Consider the following 10,894-nt stretch of genomic DNA (forward strand, 5'->3'; position numbering starts at 1 on the left):
GAGACCACATTGAAACTCACAAGTTTTTCCTTGACGAAAGATTTTGTATGGCCAATAAGGGGCTTAAGCTTCTGGGCTAAATAATTAGCAATAAGATAAGTTAGCCCTCCTATCGTGTTGACAATGGGTCTTAGAGGAGCCCCTTCCTTATGAATCTTTGGCAAGCCATAGATTCTGGGGGTAAGAGGAAAACTTTCTATAAGCTTATGACTAAACGAGTTGACCGAGCTACTAGCCTTTGTAGCAAGAGCCACACTTTTGGAAATCTTCTTCAGGGGATCCTTATTGAGTTTCGTGTAGCCCCCGCTATTATGGAGGTGGTCCAACATATTCTTACGGTAATCATCTTTATCAAGAATAACCACAACACCACCTTTGTCGGCTTTGAGAACAACAATATTCTTATTATTGTTTAACGATTTGAGAGCGTCAAACTCAGGTTTGTTGATGTTGTTCTTGGGGGGCTTTGTCTTTTTAAGGACAACTGCACAGCCTTAACGAATGATATCTTTAGTGACGTCCGGTAAGTCTCTAATACCATATTCAATGTCACAGATGATATCGTCGACCAGGATCTTTTTAGGAACAAGGGAAAATTTAAACCTTTCTCCAAAATACTAAAGACAAGGGGATCAAAAGAAAAGCTAGAGAGATTGACAATCCTATTACTAGAAGAGGAAAGAAAATTGGAACAAACATTATTATCCAAACCTAAATCCTTATTACCAATTCTTATATTATTACAATTATCATAATTGAAAACACAGTCACTAACCTCATTATTATTATTATTATTAAGCCCGACGATGATATTATTATTATTATCATCATCCAAACATAAACTATTATTGCTATTCCTAATATTATTACTCCTATTCAAATTGAAAATACACAGTTACTATTACTAGCAATTGTCCCAAAAGGTACAAAGAGAGGCCGATAGGATTATTAAATCGGAATTGTTGAATTTTTCTAGAAGAGATGTTGGTTCAAGCCTAACGAATGAGCAATTTGAGTTGGCTAAAGGCTTTCTAATTGTTTTTTATTATGGTAAAATTATATTGATAATTCATTGGTTTTACTTTACTTTCAAAAGCTTGAAGGAATTTGAAAAGCAAGTATAGAATTGCTTTGTGGGATTTGATCCCAAAATCATTACTTTGTAAATACATACTCAATGAAATGTTAATTGGTTGAAACCCTGCAAAGAACACATTGAATGTCTTATTTCATTTTAGTGTAAGTTAATTACCCAAAATCAAAAAACCTCTATAGATGGCCAAGCATATACGAAGCTTGCTAGTGACCAAGGCAATAACCACCATGACTATCCCCTACCAATATATTTCATTCAAAACCATAATTGTATATTGCCTTTAGAAAGTCAAAACATAATATTACAAAACATATTGATATATTGCTATTAAAAAGTTGATTCCATTAGAAACCATGATATTATCGGATGCCTCGGATCCATCAAGACTGAGGCTGAATTTGATGATCGTAAGGGTTGTATTCCACAGCCTCCAACCCACAACGTTGACAGCTGAGTCAACAGTCCCAACGAATGGTCCAAGATTTCAATTCTGCGCAATCAGAAACCCACAACTTCTTCAAGCTGCTCAAGTGACCTAGAGAACAGGGCAGCATTTCCAACAAAGCATTTCCCAAAGAAAATTCTTCCAAACTGCTTAGGTTTTCAATATCCTAACAATTCTTTTTATGTAATTCTGAATTTTCTAATTTTTTTAATATAATTATCTGATCATTAACTTGCAATTTCTAAATCTGTTCACATAATTTTCAATTACTAAAATGATTAATTTGTCAATCAAGTGAATTACAAAAATCTACTTTTTAATCTAGAAGGATTTCTTATTGATATTGAAAAGTTTTAAAACAAAACTAATGCATTGCTTATTATGCCCTTTGGTTATTAACTTATTCTTTGTAAAACCAAAATGATCATTGATAACCCTACCCCTACTAATAAAATTAAGAAGATTGGTTATGCTTTGTATGACCAAAATGATAACCCTACTAATAAATTTGAGATGATAGGTTATGCTTTGTAAGACCAAAATGATAACTCCACTAATAAATTTGAGAAGGATGAGCAGCAGAACATTGAAATGAGTCATCCGTAAGTTGTAACAAAAGGATTTAGGATTTCCAACCTGCCTAAAACGTTGGGAAGCCTAAACAAAGTTCAACCCGGTTAAGAGGCTGGAAGCCTAGACAAGTTTAGTCAAACCCGTAAGGGTAAAATGACCCTATACACTGAACAAGGGTGTTAACACCCATGCTAGGGAAGAGGCAAAATGAAGTAGTCTCCAGGTCCTCCCTCATGACACATGATGTAATCTACTTATTTTGCAAAGTAATATAAGATGTATTCTCTTTCTAGAAATGGAAAATAAACAGATCAAAAGAACAAATCCGGTTGAGAAGATTGGTTATGCTTTGTATGACCAAAATGATAACCCTACTAATAAATTTGAGAAGATAGGTTATGCTTTGTAAGACCAAAATGATAACTCCACTAATAAATTTGAGAAGGACGAGCTACAGAACATTGAAACGAGTCATTCGTAAGTTGTAACAAAAGGATTTAGGATTTCCAACCTGCCTAAAACATTGCAAAGCCTAACAAAGTTCAACCCGGTTAAGAGGCTGGAAGCCTAGACAAGTTTAGTCAAACGCATAAGGGTAAAATGACCCTATACATTGAACAAGGGTGTTAACACCCATGCTGGGGAAGAGGCAAAATGAAGCAGTCTCCAGGTCCTCCCTCATGACACATGACGTAATCTACTTATTTTGCAAAGTAATATAAGATGTATTCTCTTGCTAGAAATGGAAAATAAACCGATCAAAAGAAAAAATCCGATCTAACTTCATTTGTAAAAGCTACAGTCCTTAAAGGTGTCTCTGCAAGAAAGATATCATGGGATACAATTCACATTTAGGCAGGGAGAGTCAATTTGTGATTCTATTCAACTTCAACCAAATGGAAGGCAAAAGAAAACCGATCTGGAAACCAATTTATCATCGTTTTGAGAGTGAATCCCCTAATCTTGTAGAGTGAATCCCATCATATTACAGAATGAAATAGAAGTCTAAAGGATTTATCAGAGACATTACAAAGAACGCTATCACAGTGGAGAGCTGCTTCACAAGGCAAGACATGGATTCTGCTTATTCACCACAGAAACTCTTGTTGTTGAAGATGAGAAGCAGCACAAAAGTAAGTCATTCCACAACTACTACAAACTTACAACAATATTAACATCCTGCAAATATTCTCATCTATGAGGAGCTTTGGGGGCCTATAGATTACAAGAGAATAGCAGAAATTCTTCACTAAACATGTTAGTAGCGTACTGATCATCTTGGCGGTTGGAGACAGAACTGGTGTTGAAGCTCTCTTTCCTCACAAACCCAACAGGGGCTTTCTTGTCATAATTCTGAGTACAAAATTTGACTGTCATTTTCTGCATCTTTCTATTTATATACATTGTTTGAACTCCTGTACAAAATTTCCCACAGAAGAGAAACAAAAGATATTACAATCATATTGTAAGAGAAATGATCTGGCTACTAACAAATGAAAACCAACATGAAATGATGATTCAAGCACTACAAAGCTAAATCCTAGTTTTCAAAATACATTATGTATTAACTACATGTGGGCATCAGACTCTACATTCTGTATTAACTACATGTGGGCATCAGACTGTCCTTGTACAGTGACTTAAGCTATTTGGCTAGCAAGAAATGAAAAGAATTCAAAACAAAGATGTTATTACTAATCAAGTTTGACACAAGAATATATATGCATATTAAGGGACACAGCCACCTTTAAAGGAAAAGAAACAAATAATACTAAGATCCCCATATATATATATAACAATAGTGTGGAGTTATTTCAACGAGGCTTGTCAAGGTAATCCCAGCTATTGTGGATCATGAGGCATTACTTTAAGAGACAATTACGAGATCAGTTTCAAAGCAGAGCTGTAGGAGATGGATTAAACAACAGAGCAGAACTTTATGCTTTTTGGTAGATTCTGAAAATAGCAATAGAGAAAGGTTTAAATTGTCTACAGGTGATAAGAGATTCCAAACACATTGCAGAGAGGTCAAATAGAAATTTCAATCAGGAAAATTTGCAGCTGGCCCATGATTGGACGGAATCAGAGAAGCAAGGAAAAATTCCATGTCATTATCTTTTCAGCATGTCTGCAAGGGATAAATATGAAGGTTGATATATTGTTCAAGTAAGCACTGAGGATGCAGAACAGATGGATGGAGATGATTAAATACCCCATCTGGACCTTCTCATTCAATCTATTTCTAATCAAGCTATTATAGTAATGACCTTTTGGATGGCTGTTTTGGAAGCAGTGTGTTGTAAAATTTCCATGTTTAAGAAACTGATCGTAAGTAGTTTTCTTTGGTGTCTTGAAAAACCTGGAGGATTGCATTAGGTGAAGGCTTTTGAAATTTCTTAAGAGTTCATGTATGGCACAACACACACACATATATATGAGAGCACTGGATTTATCAGAGGGTTGGTGGATGGGAGATTGCTGAAGAAGCTGTGGTCTCTTTCCCAATTTCCCTGTGATCCCAGTTTCTGTGGGAAAACTCTCAACATCCAATAAAAGTTGCCAACTACACTCAAGGGAATCAAGTTTTTCTTAAACTCTCAATGAAATTTTGTTTTTTCCTTCTAGCAGAACCCTTTCATTCAGATGTGCTTTTGCATGCTGCAAGCTAGAAAAACTTCTTGTCACTTTCATCGTGCCAAAACAGAGAGATACAGAGCATGAGATGTGCAATAAAACCCTAAGAGGGAACGGAGATGGCTAAATACCGGCTGTGTTTGCAATGTACATAAACCACCAAGAACAAACATCTAAACATCTTCAAGAACAAACTTCATTAATTCTGAAATAAATATAGACCCAATTTAACAATAGTATATAACAATTTGTTTTGAACAACACCAATTGGTATTGAGGCACCATTAATCTCCCATTCTCTGTTAAAAAGCTATTAGATCATATTTGAAGAGCATGATCGTGAGGAAGAATCATACAAAATGCACATAAACTGTAGCTTATGCAAGAGGTATTGACCAGGCAATTTCTTTGTAGCATACAGCTTACAAAATAATGTTACAGAAAATCACCTTGTTGAGATTCAAGCCTGAATCTGCTTAAAATTGAACAATCTGGTTCTAGTCTTTCACTGGCAAGAGACCTCATTAGATCCATAGCTAATAGCAGCAAGGCTCAAATCCGACATGTTGGTTGCCCATCTTTTAGGTCCTCCTGCTGGGCCTTCAATGTTGTAAGCATAAGAAGCCACAGTTGAACCTTCACAATCCTGCGCCCTATCCATTCTCATGGTCCTCTGCAACACTATGAGACTCGAAAATGTAGAAAAGCTATTCCCCTCAAATGTATCAGCCTGCAGGCATACTTCATAATCAATTGCAGATTGAATGAGATAGGGATACTTTGAGTAGATATCCAGCACACCCAGTTTCTTCTTTTCGTAAGGGGCTGGTGTAGCCGACCATGAGCTAGGTCTCGCTGAACCTGGCAACCATGATCGAGAGGACCATCTTATTTGTGGACTTCTTTGGATTTGTATGAAAACAGTGCTGAGGCACCATAAACGCTGATGATAAAATACAAGAATTGAAACATTAAACATTCGCTTGCATGGATGCAATTATGACCAGGAACATTTTAGGAACCATTTTAGTAGCAGAAAGCGCTGAATTCGACTCCATGAAGTATTTTCTGTTGTTTTGATAAGAATAGTATGCTGGAAAATTAATCATACGAGAAAAATAAATTCTAAAACAAGCAGCATCTCCATTGAACGGGTCAATTCAAGAGGCATATACAAATGAAATTAAACGAAATGATGATTGTCGTAAGCCAATTATGACCAGGAACAATTTTAAGACAACTTTGGCAGCAGAAAGCACTGAATTCAATTCAATAAAGTAATCTCTGCTGTTTTGATAGGGACAGTATGGTGTAAATTAATCGTACAAACAAAAATCCTAAAACATGCGGCATCCCCATTGGACAGACCAATTCAGCAGGCACATACATATGAAATGAAACGAAATCCAACGGACTAAATGCTCATTGCTAATTGCAGTAATGCAGTTAGAAGCAGGAACATTTTTAAGACCACTTTAGCAGCAGAAAGCACTGAATTGGATTCAATGAAGCATTCCCCGCTCTTTTGATAGGGACAGTACGGTGGAAATTAATCATACGACCATAAATCCTAAAACAAGCAATATCTCCATTGAGCAGGTCAATTCTACAGGCATATACATATGAAATTAAACGAAATCCAAAGAAATAAATGCTGATTGCAGTAACAAAACTACGAGGAACGTTTTTATGACCAGTTTAGCAGCAGAAAGCACTGAATTCAACTCAATGCAGTATTCTCTGTTCTTTTGATAAGAACAGTATGGTGGAAATTGATCATAAGGGCCGAAATCCTAAAAAGACCAACATTTTCATTCAACGGGTCAATTTAGCAGGCATATACAAATGAGATTAAACGAAAATATCCAAAGGACTCAATGCTGATTGAATAACAGAATTGAAAGATATTTTCAGCGGACAAAATGGCATTTCAAGAATATTATAAAGAAAAAAAATGTATATCTCAAAGCCCTCAAAGGCTAAACAAGAACATCCTACGAGTCGTTGAAGACCTTAATATTGTCTTCCTACACAGAAAATCAAATTATTTTCGTTATTAAGGACATCAAAAGAGAAATAAGCTTCGACAGAGGATCGGTACCTTTACAAGGCCATTCAGGGAGTTAAAAACGTAAAAATCAAACAACAACCTTCCCCGAGATTCCTGAACTGAATCGAGAAATGTATATCTCATGTGCAACATAATACGATGCATTGGGGGACTAAATTCCAGCTGCAGATGATATTGGATACAACTCTGGAGACTTCGGCGGACAAATTATCAACAAGAAGGAGGCATTCAAAGACTCTGGCATAATCAAGAACAGGCCAATGGTCGTGCCAAAGAAAAGGGTGTTTACCCTCCAATTTAATAACGGTGTTTACCCTGCATTATTGATGCTGGATTCCCCAGACATAAACTCCCTCTGACTCGCTTCCTCCCAATTCAACTCTTGGGAGCCGTTCATTTCATCTCTCAATTTCTCCATCCCACGGGTTATGATTGGCCATTTGTGTAATTCAGGTTGGTGTTCCACCCATAGTGAATAGGTTGTAACCTCTACGAATCTCTGATTCCTTGAAATAGTTCTCGGCCTTACGGCACCAAATCCACAATATAAATTCTAGCGAAAACAGCATTCTGCATCTCATTCCTAAGAGATAAATTATAAAAATCCCTCCGAATCTCCCCACCGATTCTCCTTTCGTGGCGCCGGTATTAAAAATATTTGGCCATTGCATAAAAACCCTTCTACGTTTTCTCACTGCTCCTTATTATATGCAGGGCCGACAAGATAAACTCAAATACAAATCTACTACATGCAATCTCGTTATGTTTTCCCTTGCTTTCCCATTTCCCACTCTTCCGGACCACAAAAAGAAACCAAATTTTAGAGGCAAATATTTCTCAGAGGCTTTTACGACCGTACAGCACCAAAGCCTCCCAGAGCAAACACACTTTCACTTTTAAATTATTCCTACCAAATTGCACGTAATATACGCATACAGCCTTCAGCAATTTTCCCAAGGCAAAATTTCTCAAGCCGGTTCGCGAACCGAAGCTTCTTAAATTTCACAGAGTAAAAAGCGGTGCCAAATATTCTTTACAGTGCCTTCAAGAGACCGGAACCAGCTGTCGCTTCAAACACATACTGAACTTCAAAATCTCGAAAATGTTAACAGAAAACCTACCAAATTCTCAGCCACAAAGCAAATTACCTTTCAGACAAAGCCGAAATTTCTAGCTGTGAAAGAATTCAACAAAGAAGACTTCAAAGGAAACGCCTTTCTGCACTTTATTTAAAGCTTCAATGTACCGGCAATTAAAGAAAGCAGTCCATCTTGCGGGAACCGCCCGCATTGAACCCCAGCCGCAACCTGCAAGAAACCCATCGACACGTTTAAATCTTTAACCATTATCGTTATCAATAAACAGACAAAATAATAACTAAAGCAGCTCCTGCGGTACGAAGAGCATTCGACCTCACAAATCAAAACGATAGCTCTACCTCAGAAATTAAACCGACAGCTCAACTTCCGATTGATCTTTTGCAGAATTTAGAAAAAGAAAATGCCAAACCGACAAAGAAACTTGCATTTTCTGCTGCCAAAGCCAAAGAATTGTACGAGGAGCAGAGCTGATAGAAAATAAAACCAAAAATCAAGCCCTGCGAGCTGCAGAGCGACGACGGCCTCAATTCCGCGGAATTCACCGGTAAATCCAGCGGTTTATCCGCACACCGTAAAACGGAGGAGCAAAAACAGAGCCAACTATACTTTAAGTCTGCACATTATCTCTTTGCCTCCGCTGAAGGTAGCCATCCAAATGGTTTATCAATTAATTCTGTAATGTTCCAGATGTGCCATATCCCTTTCCACTGTCCACCGCCGCCCACTCCCAACGAAAACATCGGAAAAATTACGGGAATTCATGCTGCTTATGCGAACGAAGCCGTTGCAGAGGGAATTGAAACGATGGAGCCAGAAGAGGCGATCGACCAGGTGTCAGCATGAGAATCAAGCGTGAACAAACACTAAGCAAATTGCCCAGTCCTCCAGGTGTCAGCGTGAGAATAAAAAAGACGACGAAAGTCCCTTTCAAAGGAAAGCCTATCGGCCTAATTATTATTAAACCAATTAATATTATTATTTTACAAATAATTATTATTATTCAATTAAATATTATAAAAAATATTATTAATCGAACCACTTTCACTATTTTTGAAATCAACAAAAACCCAAAAAAAAATGGAGTTGTCTATAATGCGACTTTTTGAGATTCCGGTGACGGAATCCGGCGGAAGAAATTGAGATGAAATCATGATTTGTTGCAGTTAAAATGGTTTTTTAACTGCATATTCGGATTCAGCACCCTGAAAAACCCCTGGGACGGTTTCATTGTGCAGAAATTAGCTATCAAACTTGGATTCCAATAAATTACTGCCGGATTTTCACCGGAAAAAATCGCCGGAAAGGCTTTCAAAAAGTCGCGTTAAAGACTACTGCAAAAAAAATTAAGGGACAACGAACCTGAGGGAATCTGACCCAATGAATTTGCAAAGTTATTCCAATCGAAACACGAGAACGTTCCAGCCTCACCTTCGATAGCGCAAAACACGAGAACGTTCCAACTTCACCCTTGGTGGCGGCAGGGTGAGAAACACCATCAACCCAAGATCGGAGAGCACAGATTTGATTAAAATTAATTTTGCTCCTAAAAGGACCACGAAAGAAACTAGACTCATTAGGTTGCGGGATGGATTTCTCTGAGAACTTAGTGAACTTATTAGACTACTTTTCTTCCAGATTTATTCCAGACGAATAGATTTCAGTGTCGAGCACGCCTCGCTCTTAACCAAAAGGGAGCAAAGATCTCAATTGAAAATTCCCAATGGAGAGACAACAAATCATGAGAAACAAAATCCAAAAACTTTCTCACTGTCGTTTTAGAATAATAATAAGATAAGATAATTATAATAATAAAAAATAGTGGAGAATAGTTAGGGCTTGTGAGCATAATAGGTTCAAATTAGCAACTCGATTCGACCTTCATTATTTCTTTCAAATAGCAATAATCATATCCTCAATTTGCTCTTGCGTCGAGTCCTCTCCAAGATGATCTACACCCAAGGTACCCATTGTAATTTTTGGTTTCCATGGATTAATTTCGTAAGAAAAAACCCAATTAATTTTGTGATAAACACAAAATCCGTTTTTGGTATAATCATGCAAGGATCGCAGTATGCAAAGGTAGTCTAAATTTGGTAATTCTGGGTTTTTTTTTTTTTTTACAGCAAGACACCCAGGAATTTTTTTGGGTAATTATTTTGGAATCACATGACGGTAGGCAAAGAGAGCTCTTAAATTTGTCAATTTGCCTAGCTTAAACTTTCTGAACAAACTTTACTTGCCACACGATTTCCCTTTTCATATCATCTAAAAATAGTTGAGAAATTGACCTCTTTTTTCCTATTGTATGGAGAGTGTGGTGAAACTCATATTTCAAAAAATAAAAATTTGTGTGCACTAAGCCGTTGTAACTCTTGGCAATGAATATAATGTCTTGCCGTATAATGAAAACTTTGTGTACCTAATCCACCTAACCGAGAATTCTCATGCTTTGTTTCTACTCAAATGGGCGTAAAATGCATGCAACTAAAAAGTCATATCTGGGAACAGGAAAATAGATTTCTCTATCAAAGAGTCGTTGAATAGTTGCTCCACTAATTGCTTCCATGAGAGACTTTTGCCTTCTCATTAAATAAAAGCTCCCCATTATCATTACAATACCACCTGTATGCATTTCCATGTCGTAATTACAAGAGACACTCTTGCTTTATACATCAATAACTGCTAAATATTCGAGGTATTCGAGGTCTGATTGAGAGAAAAGTTTACCAGAAGTTACTAATTGTAACCCAAAGACAAGGTACCCAAAGACAAGGTTTTGGGATTTCATGTGTGGAGAGCTCATAAAACATCTCATGGAAAGTTTAATGATAATTTCTTCACTCAAGTTCCAGTGGCATGACACGACCATGTTGATAACTTCGGAAAAAGAGTTCTATATATGACTATACCGAACTTCTTCAGTAATGAAAAAGTTATATTAATAATTTGAATTTTCATACAGCTAAAATTATTAC

General features: G+C 36.9%; 1 long non-coding RNA gene across 1 annotated transcript; it reads right to left on the bottom strand.

Annotated features, from left to right (window-relative positions):
• Positions 1 to 4,922: 4,922 nt before the first annotated feature.
• LOC149190740 (uncharacterized) lies at positions 4,923 to 8,720 on the bottom strand. The gene is made up of 3 exons (XR_016256017.1): positions 8,258 to 8,720; positions 7,968 to 8,126; positions 4,923 to 7,881 (listed from the first exon to the last, which is right to left on the bottom strand). It is a non-coding gene; the product is annotated as an uncharacterized LOC149190740 (long non-coding RNA).
• Between the last annotated feature and the right edge of the window lie 2,174 nt (positions 8,721 to 10,894).

The sequence above is a fragment of the Pinus tabuliformis genome, chromosome 3_1 (assembly GCF_031772625.1).
Source record: "Pinus tabuliformis cultivar Carrire ecotype Pingquan chromosome 3_1, CPIR1, whole genome shotgun sequence".
NCBI lineage: Eukaryota > Viridiplantae > Streptophyta > Pinopsida > Pinales > Pinaceae > Pinus > Pinus tabuliformis.